Below are 15,094 nucleotides of genomic sequence, written 5' to 3' on the forward strand. Positions count from 1 at the left end.
GTTCTCCCATCTGCCGGGACAACACCCGGGTATAGCCTGTGGCGTTTCACTTGGGCCCGATCTCGACGGTTCTCCCATCTGCCGGGACAACACCCGGGTATAGCCTGTGGCGTTTCACTTGGGCCCGATCTCGACGGTTCTCCCATCTGCCGGGACAACACCCGGGTATAGCCTGTGGCGTTTCACTTGGGCCCGATCTCGACGGTTCTCCCATCTGCCGGGACAACACCCGGGTATAGCCTGTGGCGTTTCACTTGGGCCCGATCTCGACGGTTCTCCCATCTGCCGGGACAACACCCGGGTATAGCCTGTGGCGTTTCACTTGGGCCCGATCTCGACGGTTCTCCCATCTGCCGGGACAACACCCGGGTATAGCCTGTGGCGTTTCACTTGGGCCCGATCTCGACGGTTCTCCCATCTGCCGGGACAACACCCGGGTATAGCCTGTGGCGTTTCACTTGGGCCCGATCTCGACGGTTCTCCCATCTGCCGGGACAACACCCGGGTATAGCCTGTGGCGTTTCACTTGGGCCCGATCTCGACGGTTCTCCCATCTGCCGGGACAACACCCGGGTATAGCCTGTGGCGTTTCACTTGGGCCCGATCTCGACGGTTCTCCCATCTGCCGGGACAACACCCGGGTATAGCCTGTGGCGTTTCACTTGGGCCCGATCTCGACGGTTCTCCCATCTGCCGGGACAACACCCGGGTATAGCCTGTGGCGTTTCACTTGGGCCCGATCTCGACGGTTCTCCCATCTGCCGGGACAACACCCGGGTATAGCCTGTGGCGTTTCACTTGGGCCCGATCTCGACGGTTCTCCCATCTGCCGGGACAACACCCGGGTATAGCCTGTGGCGTTTCACTTGGGCCCGATCTCGACGGTTCTCCCATCTGCCGGGACAACACCCGGGTATAGCCTGTGGCGTTTCACTTGGGCCCGATCTCGACGGTTCTCCCATCTGCCGGGACAACACCCGGGTATAGCCTGTGGCGTTTCACTTGGGCCCGATCTCGACGGTTCTCCCATCTGCCGGGACAACACCCGGGTATAGCCTGTGGCGTTTCACTTGGGCCCGATCTCGACGGTTCTCCCATCTGCCGGGACAACACCCGGGTATAGCCTGTGGCGTTTCACTTGGGCCCGATCTCGACGGTTCTCCCATCTGCCGGGACAACACCCGGGTATAGCCTGTGGCGTTTCACTTGGGCCCGATCTCGACGGTTCTCCCATCTGCCGGGACAACACCCGGGTATAGCCTGTGGCGTTTCACTTAAGCCCGATCTCGACGGTTCTCCCATCTGCCGGGACAACACCCGGGTATAGCCTGTGGCGTTTCACTTGGGCCCGATCTCGACGGTTCTCCCATCTGCCGGGACAACACCCGGGTATAGCCTGTGGCATTTCACTTGGGCCCGATCTCGACGGTTCTCCCATCTGCCAACTGTCGCTTTCAAAGCAGCACGGCCGTTAACGGACACTGACAACAGTGGCAAAACTATACTTTCAAAAACCGTCAATACGACATCGATAGTAAAAAAAAAGAAGCGTGACGTTATTTACCACCGGCAAAAAAAAAAACTCATAATTAATCAAGAGTTCTAAATATTGTTCAAAATACGGATCATTAAAGGTAAGTAATTAATGAACTTGTGAGAAGTAGCAAATATAGAAAACATAGATGGTGGAAATAACTAAAACTTTTTTTCATTTAAATTTTGTACAGCCCCATTAACAAAGGAATCACTAAATGAAGAAATACTACTTTAAAAAAATACTGTTGATGTATAGTATACGTGTGTGTAGTAGTATTCGTGAACCTATGCATGGTATAGAATTATTATTTCTGCCGACTAGCTTCGCCTGCAGGTTACCAACGTTAGTAATATACTTATTTAAGTTCGAGCTGAACAACTTTTTTAATTCGAGATAAAGTATTTTATGAATGTATCCAAGCATAGTCAGGTTCATTATCTACGTTAGTGAGGTGCGACGCTCGCTGGTTTTTCCAGCGCGGTATCGCCTCTAAACGCTAGGCTGTGGACTGGCGCGCAGTCTTCTCGTCGTGCATAGAGCAACTGTGATATTCGAGTGGGAACCAAAGCATCATATGGCGGAGAAATGAAGATAAAAGGTTTAATGCAAGCCCGTAGGTGCTTTCAAACTCAGTACCAGGCGTTTCATACCTAAAAATTATTCTGAAAACACGCATCTTAGCCCTTTTCACTCTCCTAAAATACAGTTTTACAATGAATAAGGAAACTATTCATTCACCCTCAGCGCATTATTAAACAGACCCCACTCGGATAACTTGAACAGTTTTTAATTCCGGAATACAAAGTGCTGGATAATTAAAAAAAAATACTACAACCACTGTAAAACTTGTTATAATCGTAAAATGATCTATATTTTAAAGAAATGTAAGTAATAGGACATAAGAATGCATAAAAATGATGCTATCATCAATTATTTCAAGAAAACATTTTTATGACAGGGACAAGTTTAGCGTTGATTGTGGAACCAATTCATTAAAAGTCTTCTAGAAGCCTCGTGCTCCATCTAAAAAAAACGTTATTATTTGCCGTTTAAAAAAATTGTCCAAATCCAACTTTAAATGAGACAATAAGTCGTTAAATATTTCCACTTACTTTTTTTTCCCGGAACGAACCTGCAGCCTAGCTTCTACGGTCTGACACACACAGTCTGCGTACGTACATGATCACGTGATACAGAAACTGCAACCCGCCCTGCTCGGTTTATAATCCGATGACCGAATCGCCCCTGGCCGTGGGGAAAGCAAGCGGCCCGGGCACTTGAAGGGGAAGCCTAAGGCCCTTCGTACACCGGCGCAACGCAACTGCAACGCAACTGGTGAAATAGTTGCCTAGTAGTTGCAAATGAATCTGACTCTTGTTAAGATGTACAAGTTCTGTCCCTGCCCGAACACGCCCGAATATTCACCTTCGGCCAACCTCGGGTTTATTTATATATTTATTTATATTTCTCTGTTTATTTTAATGTAGCTATACTAACCTAACTAACCGTCCATGGTGTTTTAAAGTGTTTTAAATGTAGCTAACCTAACCGACCACTTTTAATATTTGAATTAATTTTTCCTGCGCAATAAATAAAACAAATCCCGAGGTTGGCCGAAGGTGAATATTCGGGCGTGTTCGGGCAGGGGCAGAACTTGATGGACATCTTAGGCTTCTCGCACTTGAAGGGTCGCGATGGTATCGGGTTCCTCGACCCCTCGACCCCTCGCACCCCACGCCCAGGGCCCCCCCCCCCCCCCCTCCCGCACGTGAGGGTTTCCTCGCGGGCGGTCGACGGCGAACACGACACCGTTGCGCGGCGTCGGGGGGTTGGGGAGGAAGCTGCCCAACTGACGCGCGCCGACAAGCCCTTCGCTCCCTCCAGGTCCCTGCAACGCTTCCCGCCGACAACCTTCAACCAACCAACTACCCCTGGTAGTAAGGGCGCTTCAAGGCTCCCTGCCCTTCCGAGGTACGGGGAAAAAACAAGGAGCAAATAAGCTGTGGCGAGGTCATTTGCAAATAATCGTCACGAACTTACGTACAATAACTAGAGACCTGCAAAAATTCGCGGTTTCGATGGGCCTTCAGGATAGACTGCACATACCCCTGCACACTCGGGCAAAGAGTTCATTGGCTGCCGACTTGTAAGTCGTCTCAGCTGGTTTGTCTGTGATTCGTTCCTTTCTTTGGTTGAGGGTTTATAACTGGTTGAGATTCGTCCAGATGAACAGTAAGTCAATAGCAAAATTATCCAAGAGGTATTAAGTGTTTGAATTCTAGCCTATCACCGAATGAATCCGCGAATTTTGCAGGTATCTAACAATAACTCACTGTACAAAACTTGCTGAAACGAATAATATAAACGTGAAGGGTACCGTCTCCAAAAAAAAAAAAAAAAAAAAAAAAAAAGGAATGCATTGTCACGCTTCAGAGTCTTGTTTGCTCTTTGCAGACGATCTCTTTAGACTCCATTTCTATGCATTTGCATTTAGTGTTGTGTTTCGGAATTATTAACTTTGTGGTTAAAAGCGAATGAAAACATTGTAATGGACAAAATCTTTTGGAAACCAGTTGATTCCTGGCCTGCATTGCTATGCCTCTCATTTTTTTTTGTAATTTTTTTTAAGTTGATACACACGTACAAAATCCAAATTACTCTCTGTGTGTCTGTTTCTACCAATATCTCTAAATCTTTCTTCATCTCTATATATATCCCTCGCTCTCTCTATATATATCTCTCTGTTTATCTCCCTCTCTATCTTGCTATAGCTTTATATATATATATATATATATATATATATATATATATATATATATATATATATATATCTTCCTAACTATATCTTTATAATTACAAAACAGAAGACGAACAAACAAACCTTTATATATATTTTACCTATATATTTTATCTACCGTTTTACCTGTCACGTGTGTGGCATAGGTATATAACAACCCGCGCGTATTCGACTGCAAAATTTCTAAGCAATCGGTGAAGAATGTCAGATTAAAAGATTTTGAACGAACGAACATTTACATTTTACGTGACATAGCTAAGGCGCTGGCCACCTCGCCATACATTTAATGGAAGAATAAATACAATTTATTACTTTCACTAATAAAAACCAACATTAAATCTAAATATAATAATTACGAATGGATTGAAAAAATAAGGAAATTGAAAAAATAGCATTCGAATTCAAGTACGCGAACTAAACACGTATTAGCATTTAATAACAAAAATACCTGTTTTTCAATGCAGGCTTATAAATTCGAGTTTAATTTATTATTGGTAAACACTGAACACTAAAATAAAAAATTGGTTGTCTGTAAAGTCGGTTTACGGACGATAGTTTAACGTGACAACGTCATAACAAAACATTGATGAAATGATTGCATACTTTTATTAATAAAATAGAATAATTTTTATTGAATTATCACTATTTTGTATGGATACAAAGAAGGAGTGAAATGAAATCTATACAATGTAATTGATAAATTTACTTTTATTTGCACTCATTAATTTAAATATGTTTATTACTTTAACGAAGAGATTATTTTAACTATAACTTTTATACATGTTTGCTATTTAACTTCTTCCAATCTGTGTTATTCTGATAAGGATAGGACGATGATCGGAAAAGTAGGAAACGAATGGGAGTGTTTCAAGGATGATGTGAAGGAAAATGGCTTACCCAACACCAAGATGCAGTCAAAAATAATATATTTGCGCCACGGACTCTGCAGCAATGCTAGGAGGAACGGGTTAGCAAGGAGCAATGAAAATGTTACATTGAAATGCATGAAAACAGAATTACGCCACGGACTTGGTCGCAATGCTAGGAGGTTCAGGTTAGCAAAGAGCAATATAAAATGAGCATAAAGGGACACAGCGAAACGGGACAATGTGCGTAACGGGACACTTTTTCGTGCGTGCAGCCGGCGTTCATCGATTTATTAGACGTTGTCACGTCAAAAATGAGTAAACTACTACTTACAAAATGAAGCATTCCTTAACTACAGTGAAATTTATTAGAAACTTAAAACACTGTGTATAACGAAACTGTAAGATTAAAACTGTCAAACCTGTATGAAACAATATAAACCAGTATTTTCTGAGAAATGATGTAACAATATTCCGCTGTCGAACTAAAAACGCTGATAGTTACCTCTCAGAAAAGTGCGATGATTCGTGGTTCATACAATAACTTAGCCATTGCGCTTTTCAACTTCAAAGCAACAAATTTCTTGCATATGGCATTCTTGAATGGGTTTCAGCAAAAAAATAACGTTTCACCATGATTATTATTCAAATGCAGATAAGTAATTTTGTAAAGAAATTTGATGAAAATTTAATTTCTTACACAGTATGTCCACACAAATTTGTAGGAAAATTTCCCTGACGTTTCCGTGACTTTCCAGGACTAAAATTGCAATTTTCCCAGACTATTTTTTTTAAATAATTTACGTATTTTGCAATTGGCTGAAATAAATAAAGACAATCCAGCTTCCACCAATCCTACAGCTGTACTAATTAAAACAGATCCTGCAGACATAACTTTACAGTGTATGACAATGCTATTAAACACAATTTTCAAATTCCCTGACTTTTCAGAATATGAGAACCCTGCTACATCACATACCGAAAACGTTGTCAACCCCTGTTTTAAATACCTGATGAATTGTGATGCCAAACTGCAGATTTTACATTGTTATGTTATTAAACATTAATCAAAACATTTGATCAACCTCAAAAGCAATAAAATATTTTTAATACGTGTGTTTTTGAAGACATAACGGAATCTAATTTTTTTCCATTAATTATTCCCTCTAGTCAGACTTCGCTCATTAGCAACAGTCAAACCACTAGAAATTTTTTTTTAATACAGACATAATAAGTTTACATTTTAAACCCGTATTGTATTAAACAATACTTATTATGTACAGAGGTTGCAAAAATATCCCTTCCTTTAAAAAAAAGATCACAAAAATTTGTAAAATGTTTTACAAATTATAAACGCAAAGCTCCATACCAAATTTAAATAATAGTGAATAGTCCTTCAGAAACTTTAAGTTATTCGTTAGAGAAGTGGCATTATTTCATACGATATCCCCCCATACATTAACGGCGAGCACAATTCTTAAAGGCGGTATGTAAATCAGGGACGCGTGATAACCACCCATGTTAGCTCGTTAACCTGTCGCTCTTGATCGGAGAAACCTGCATGGATGAAGTACAACCAGGCGAGAGAAACTTGTGTGTGGCGCCTGGAGGGAACGACAATACAGGAAAAGAAGGAGGGGAGGAGGAAGGGAGGGGGATAAATAACGCAAGGCGGGAGCCAGGAATGAACGAATGGAGAGGGGGGAGCACAGTAATCCCTTGGCAGAGCGCCCCTGATCAATACATGTGTGAGCCGGGACACAGTGCCGACTGTGGGAGTGGTCCAGCGCAGATCCGCGAAGAGAGAGAGGCTGCCGGGGCCAAGCGGTCCGCTCGGGGAAAGTCGCGAACGAATGTGAAACGCGGCGGTCATTGTCATCTCCGCTCCGGCCACGGTCATCATTTCACATCACGATCAAGAAATACCGGCGCCTGCGAGTTATTTCTCTCTGCTAAAAGCCCACCCACACAGTACCTTTTTTTATAATTATTTTACGAAAATACGCAAGCTAATTTTCTACATCTGAAGATTCACTTTACTGGTGGAACACTGAACAAGTGAAAAAATTTCACGCTTGGTAATTTGAACGCATTTAACCATGGTCAAATACTGGATTTTCAATTCTATACTAAAATATGTAAGGAGAAAACACCTACTGTGCAACACTCAACAAGTACTGCGCGTCCATAATTTATATTAGTGTATGGGGAAGGCTAAAGACATGTGAAACTATTTCGGAAGTGTATTGAGATTCACGATAAAATACAGGCCAATACATCCACTCTATATCTTACGTTATTTTTAAGGGATAAAAGAAGAGTTAATATATTTAAATACAAAAAAAATAAGCAAATAATAATAAAATAAATTAAAGGCTCCTCATTTTTAAAAATTTACGAATACCCCTACTGTAAATTAAGACTTTAATGGCCAAGTTTGACGAAACGCCATCAAGGTCCTTACTGAAAAACTAGGATTATTTTTCAATGGGTGTATAATTTTTTTTTTTACATTCGGTTTACTACAACCCTTCGAAACCGATGTACGCTACTTGGGTCCAAGAGCTTCATTACACGCATTATATGGCTGAGCTGCATCCTTACTAATATTATAAATGCGAAAGTAACTCTGTCTGTCTGTCTGTCTGTTTGTTACCTTTTCCCGACTGAACGGCTGAACGGATCGTAATGAAATTTGGTAAGGAGATAGATTATATCCTGGGGATGGACATAGGCTATATTTTGTCTAAAAATATAAATTTTAAACGGGTTAAAAAAATTATATCTTAATTTTATGTAATGTGTGTCATATATATACACACTGTTAGTGTCATTCCTCTATGTATGCCGAGCAATAGCTTTCAAGCCATTGCGTTACGTTTTGCTATTGTAAGGAACTAAGTAGAGAGTAAGAAAAAAATAAAGATCTTGACAGTTTGTAGTGTCGCCATATTTGTTTCAATTTTCAATACCGTTTTTGTATATTACAATTTAAATTGCAGAAAAAAATAATGTTTCATAGACACATAAATAGTGAGTGTGTGTCATTTCTCTATGTCCACGAGGTCTCGCCGCGTCAATTTTCTCCTTGGGGCGAACCCGTCCGCTTACTTAAATAAACAGCTTTTATCGTTGAATGGTTTCATGATTTATTTCATGAAAATCTGCTCTCATAAAAAAGTTAGTTTTACAGACATTCAATAGGTGTCTCGCTCTCTCTGAAGATCTATCTATGAATCGTTACAAATTTATTTCCTTTATTTTTATTTTTTAGTTTGATTTGATACAATATGATTTCACTAAAAATCAATTTCTACCCATTCCTATTTTCATTTCCACATTACGAAGTTTCACTTCTTCCACGAGGAGGGACTCCACGCAATATTTTTGCATGCAATTAAAAACTATTTTTTAATGATGCCAAAGAAGTATAACTTTTCATTCGCGTACCTAAGTACACGCACCCATTTTTTAAATTTAATTTCTTCTATATATATTTTTTCTCCCTACCTAGGGCACTCATAATTATTTTAAATTTAACGTGTATGTTTTCAATGTTATTCGAGTTGTACAATTTTTTTTTGTCAAATTGGTCATTATTTATAATACTTTGTTTCATTTTGGAAACACACGTATTTTAGGTATTATGACAAATAAAAAAAATTAGTTTCACTAAAATTCTTAGGTTTTTATTGTGTGGATAGTTTCAAGTTTAATGTTATGTAGGTACATAAATTCTTAAACTTTTAAATTTCTTCGAAATTTATTCATAGATAGGTAGGACCTACTAATATTTTCTATTTGTCAATATTGTTATTATTTTTTACAGTACCTACTTATTTGCAAGGAGTTTGGTTTAGTGTTTATAATTTATCTGCTGAGCGTCAAGAGTCTTAGGGCTGCTGAGACCGAAGACCAGAAATATTTATCAATTATGTAATATATTGTTGAAAAATTTTAATTTTACTATTTCAGGAAAGTTGATTTTTTTTATTAATTAGAATAGTTACGTGTAATTGCCATCTTCCTTTATTTCATATTAAACATTATGTTTGGTTGAGTGTGAGATAATTTTATTTATGTATGTTTTAATTTAATTTAATTTCTTATATATATATATTCTTACCTACCTACTTATATTAAATTGCAGGCGAATGTTAACATTGTCATTCCAGTTGTATAATTTTTTTTATCAAATTAGTTGTTATTTATGCTTTTTGTTTCATTTTGGACTTTTTTTTTATTTTACTTAATTCAAAGATTTGTGGTGTGTACAGGGAGTGATATCTCTATTGATTTCTATACTCCTTTGGATAAGCGGAATATTGCCACCACAGTTTTACATATAAACAAATCCTACAAATGTTTTAAACATTATGACAAATAAAAATAGTTTCACAAACATCGTTAGTTTTTTTTTGGTGTTTATACTTTGAAGTATATTATTATGTATGTACGTAAATTCTTAAAAAAAAAAGTTATTTATTTATTTATTTAGATAATTATTCATAGGTAGGTAATAAGCTTTCTATTTGTCAATATTGTTATTATGGTAGATAGGAGTACAGTAAATGCCTACATTCTTATATTCCTTTATATCTCTTTCGATTTGGAGTGTTTCCGAGCCATTCGGGGTCCCCAACATAACACCCTCCCCCCCCCCCCCCCCCCCCCACCACATAGGTGGTTGAAGCCCCAAAATTTCGAAAGTATAAAAATTTTTTAAAATATATCTCTTTCGATTTTAAGTGTTTTCGAGCCATTCAGGGTCCTCGAACCCCCCGCCCCCCTCTGGGAACAAAGCCCCAAAATTTCGACAATTTCAGGAACTTCAAATATCTATTCTTTCGAGATGGAGTGTTCCAAACCATTCGAGGTCCTGAACAGCCAACCCCCCCCCCCCCCCCCCCCCCAACCACAAAAGTGAAAGCCCCAAATTTTCGAAATATAATAATATATAATTGGATGTTGGCATGTATGACGTCGATAAACTCACCGTTTGACCGATCGCCATGAAAGTTGGCACATCGAAGTGTTTTTATCATGGAGAAGGTTTTTATGCTAACCATTTTTTTGTAACTCGCCGCTAGATGGCGCTGTAGCGCATCAACTTCTAAACCTTTCAACCGATCGCCATGGGTAAACAGATAACCATAGGTCACAAATACACAAACAGTAATTGTGTGTCATTTCTTAATGTCCACCACTATCCATTTTGCTGTAACTCGCGGACAATATATCACCCGGTGTTCAGCCCGGGCAAAGCCGGGTACTGCAGCTAGTACAAATATATTTCATAGTAAATTAATATTAGGTGTTCCAGAACTGATTTAAAGTGTTCCGTTTTCATATTTACAGACACGAAGCTATTTGCGTGCAAGATGTACGAAGAGTGCATTTTTGCTACCAGATGCATGTAAGTCATCTTCGGTAAATATTACTTTAAGACATTCACACATTATACATGTTCAATATATACGTCACTGATCGTCATACCATCCCCAAATAAGACCTTGGAACTCTCGCCTGCTACTGAAAAGTGACTAAGGTTCACAGACAGAATTTTATATCTTTTCTTACTTACATTCAGTATGTTTCAAAATAAGTGGTGCGTACGTAAGAACACAACAAAACACAACACAAGCACTAACAGCGATTTATATAGGCTGCCAGGAAAAAGAGAGTTAAGTCAAGTTGTGACTTGTATTCATTTTCCCTATAGAGATTAGAAAATGTGACTTATTCTGTTCAAACGCAGTGTTATGGCGTACAAACTGATTAGTGATTACTGCTGACAAAGTTAAGACCACGTTCGAATCCATCTCGTTGGGAGACCCACACCACAAATTACGACAGTCCAGTGCTTTACTGGTCGAGTTCCCAGCACATATCGCATGGTGACCTCGTGGTTCGTCCATAGTTGCGTTCTCCAACTCGATAAGGTGTGCGCATGCCTACGGCTTTGTGAAAGGGGCGGAGATAAAATTTATTGTACCCGCTCACGCAGCCAACGGACAGTTTCAACGGTCGGGTCTCAAAACTTTCAAAATCCAAAAGGTGTCACAAGGAGGGAGGGGGGGAAGGTTAGGAACCTACTTCTTTTAATTAATTTTTTTCAGCTACCGTACGTTTCTAAATCAACGCTGCAGCAGTTGAATCTCGCCTTCGTAAACGGTTCAACGCGTAACGTGATTTCGCGAGCCAACGGCTTTGAATGCGTTCAACTGGGGCTGGGACCAGTGGCGTAGCCAGGATTTGTGCATGGGGGGTGTTAAGAAGCATGGCCTCCCCGTATTAAAGCGGGGGGTGGGGGGGGGGTCCTCCCCCGGGAAAATTTGGATTTTAATTAGTAAAATAGTGCTATTTTAGCAGTTTTCGGTTCTTAAATTTAAATATTGTAATGGTAATTTTTTTTATTAATTTTAATATGAAATTTGTTTGAGTGATGAATAAGAAATTAATTAAAGATTTGTGGCTAAGGGTGGGGGGGGGGGGTTGAACCCATAACCACCACCCACCCCCCCTGGCTAAGCCCCTGGCTGGGACCCTCGGAGCTCCAACGAACATGGTTCGGGACCGGGCGGGGGTAACCTGATCCACCCGCGCAGCCACGCGAGCGAACCCCGCGCCGTCAACCCCCAGCCAATGGCGCCATGTCGCGGCCGCGAGGGGTCGTCGACCCCGCCGAGCTCCGGCCCGGTGGAGACACAGGGGGCGAAGGTCAGACACGTGCCGCCAATCACGTGTCCCGCGCGTCGAGTCGTTTATTTGTTGAGTTCAGGGGCGTAGCCAGTAGTGGGGGGGGGGGGTTAGTGGTTCAACCCCCGCCCCCCTGCCTTAGCACCAAATCTTTAATTAATTTCTCATTCATCACTCAAACAAATTTCATATTAAAATTAATAAAAAAATTTACCATTACAATATTTAAATTTAAGTACCGAAAACTGCTAAAATAGCACTATTTTACACCTTAAAAGCCTAATTTTCCCGGGGGAAGGAACCCCGGACCCCTCGCTTTAATACTGGAGGGGGGGCCCCATGCTTCTTAACACCCCCCATACACAAATCCTGGCTACGCCACTGGTCGAGTTTCATCCTTGGCGCTTGCGTCCTAGTGCCGCAATGTTTTTAACGTAACGTTCTTTAATTGAAATCATTTAGCCAGCCCATAAGGACTACGTATCGGAATTATAAGAGTTTTTTTCAACTGATGTAAACTCGATACCTTTTTCATTTTGGTATTTAAAAATATATAATTTAAAATAAACGCTTAGTTTGAACCCTAAAATTAAGCTTTGTTGCCTTCATTTCGTACCGTAACTGATGTGATAAGTATTTTAAGCATCTCAATTTTCGTTCAACTGTTTTTTTTTTTCTGACTTCGTGGCCTGCAAAACCCCTGCCAGTCACCTCTTCGACACGTGTCAATATGGCGACCACACATTGGAAGTGGTTTTTTTTTTTGTACATTAATCTCACCTCGTTAGGACACGTAAATATGAATATAAACGCCGCATAACATTTTAGATTTACAGCTACAAATTAACGTACACCAATACTTAATAATAAACTATAATATGAGATTTTTTCTCACTCACCTTAATGAATACAGAAGGAAGACCATTATGTCAGTAACTACGTCCAGCACGTCTGAAAAAAAAATAACACCAGAAACCAAATTAAAATTCCATCTCCACGATATAAAGTATCATACTATCGTTAAGACTATGTTCAAATGGCATAATGTAACCTTATGCCACGTAAAACACTTTTAAGCATTATTTGTATATTTGACTAAAATAACAGTAAACTTACTGTTTACAAAACTTTTTTAATTATATGCAAGCCAAGTTACAACTTTGCTGACTGGGGTCTAAGAAGTCTTATTTAATTAACAAAACATATAACTTTAAATAATCTTAATCGTATATGGCACTGTGCTTACATAAAAATTATCGTTATTTCCAATAAACAAATGGCGTGCAAGGCGCTTTAGATGAACACAACCTAGTATTTAGTATTCAAGCCTTCAAAATCTGAAATCATTAAAAAAATTATATCCGTTAAGATCACGTCGACGCGTTGTACACTACTAACAATCTACATCCAATAGTATTAAAACTAACATTTTTAGACATGTTATTCATAACTAATTTTAAATACTGCCTCAGTCCCAATAACGTTTGTATTTTATTTACTAAATATTAACTCGAGTGTAAATATAATTTATAGAAAAACACAGAAAATGTCACTACAGTGTATATTTTATTGAAACATTCTAGGAAAACATTTTGATTACTGGTACTGTTGTATCAAAATTAGCATAATCTTTCAGCATACCGTTTTAAACGCTATTTAAAAATTATTTATCTACGTAATAATTATATTTTAACAAAATTTAAAAACACATGCTTGTTTCAAACATAGCTATGTTGTAGAAACGTGAACACAACATTAACGTTCACAAACACAGGGAACACCAAAAACCGGCTATGATTTATCTTAAGAGTAAATACAGCACAGAGAAATACATAGTAATTATTTAGAGCAATAACATTTAAAATCAGCTTATTTTGGCTTGTTTTCTGTGTGTTAAGTATATTAATATTTGAGTATGTGTTTTTCGAGTTCTCTCTATAACATACAGTTCAAACTAGCAGTAACGTGTGTCCAAAATAATTATTCAAATCATTTACGTTATAGACTATCCGCTGGAAAACTAAGCGGGAACGGGCAATAGTACACGTATGTATTTATGAATGAAAGCGTCGGCAGTTCCGTTCAAGTGTGGCCGGCGACGAAGTACCGCGTTCCGCCGCCAGCACGCGCCAGTGTCCAAGCACGCAGCTAGCAGCGCCTGGGTGGCACGCCACCCGCCAGCCACGGGCGAAGTGCGAGTCACGAACACCCCAGGGGTCACGGGCGAGTTGAAACTGTCCGGCGGCGCTCGCTGGGTCAATACTGTCCGTCCGGCCTCATAAATAGTTCCGACCTCGAGACTTACAACAATGCCCGCCGCGACTACACGTTCGCCGCGAAGCCCGAATAACAATTCCAAACAAATACGCCGCTGTGATGTAAATAGAAAGAAAAACAATTCCTTTAGGTGTAGTTTGTTTGACTAGAGGGCCTGATTACTATTTCTTAAGAGAGAGATGAAAAAATAAAGAAGCCAAAACTATTTTTTATCGTTAATATTGAAAAAAAATTTCTTCGTTTAAGCACAATTTAGAGATTTACAAACCCGCGACACAATGTTTACTGGTATTAGTATTAGAGTTGCCACTACTCTTGAGAATGAATTTAATACTAAACCCCATGGCTTAACAGGTAAACTATTCGTAACAGCTAGTACACAAGCAACTTCAGGCATTCATTTAAATTATATACCACGTAATAATTTAACGAAGCTAAATTTTGTGACCATATTGTTGAAACCAATATGGCGTATTTCGTTTCCTCACTCTCTGCCCCTTAATTAATTAAGATGACAGTTCCAAAGAAACAAATAAAACAATTTCCTGAATATTTTTAACACCTCACACAATGAGAGATAAAAAATTAGAGCGGTTTCTAGCTGTGAAATTCAGTAGGAAGCCATCGTCGCATAAATAATACGGCACGGGTTCGCAATGGCAGGTACTGTGTGTCTAGCTTGACAAGTGACAGCTTGTATCCAAGTGGCAGGATTCAACACGGCATGTTGGAACCCCTGGAACCTCGTGACTGACGCAAGACAAGGAAAAGCTTTCAAGCAGACGTCGGTCAGACGAGTTCTTCACACGTCGCATTAGCAATTGCTGACGACGAATCCGTTTTTAAATCAGATTTCGTGGAGCATACTATATTCCTTGCGTAGACAGTCAATTACGCTTCCATTTGTTTCCCCAGCCA

At 39.8% G+C, this 15,094-nt stretch overlaps 1 protein-coding gene across 3 annotated transcripts in view; it reads right to left on the minus strand.

Annotated features, from left to right (window-relative positions):
- LOC134533084 (disheveled-associated activator of morphogenesis 1) overlaps window positions 1–15,094 on the minus strand; it is a 271,265-nt gene that overhangs the window by 161,585 nt on the left and 94,586 nt on the right. For all 3 annotated transcript variants that reach the window (XM_063370323.1, XM_063370321.1, XM_063370322.1), the window contains exon 2: window positions 12,799–12,850. The gene's annotated coding sequence lies outside the window, so the exon portion shown is untranslated. The remainder of the gene's footprint in view (window positions 1–12,798; window positions 12,851–15,094) is intronic.

The sequence above is a fragment of the Bacillus rossius genome, chromosome 6 (assembly GCF_032445375.1).
Source record: "Bacillus rossius redtenbacheri isolate Brsri chromosome 6, Brsri_v3, whole genome shotgun sequence".
In the NCBI taxonomy this organism is placed as follows: Eukaryota; Metazoa; Arthropoda; class Insecta; order Phasmatodea; family Bacillidae; genus Bacillus; species Bacillus rossius.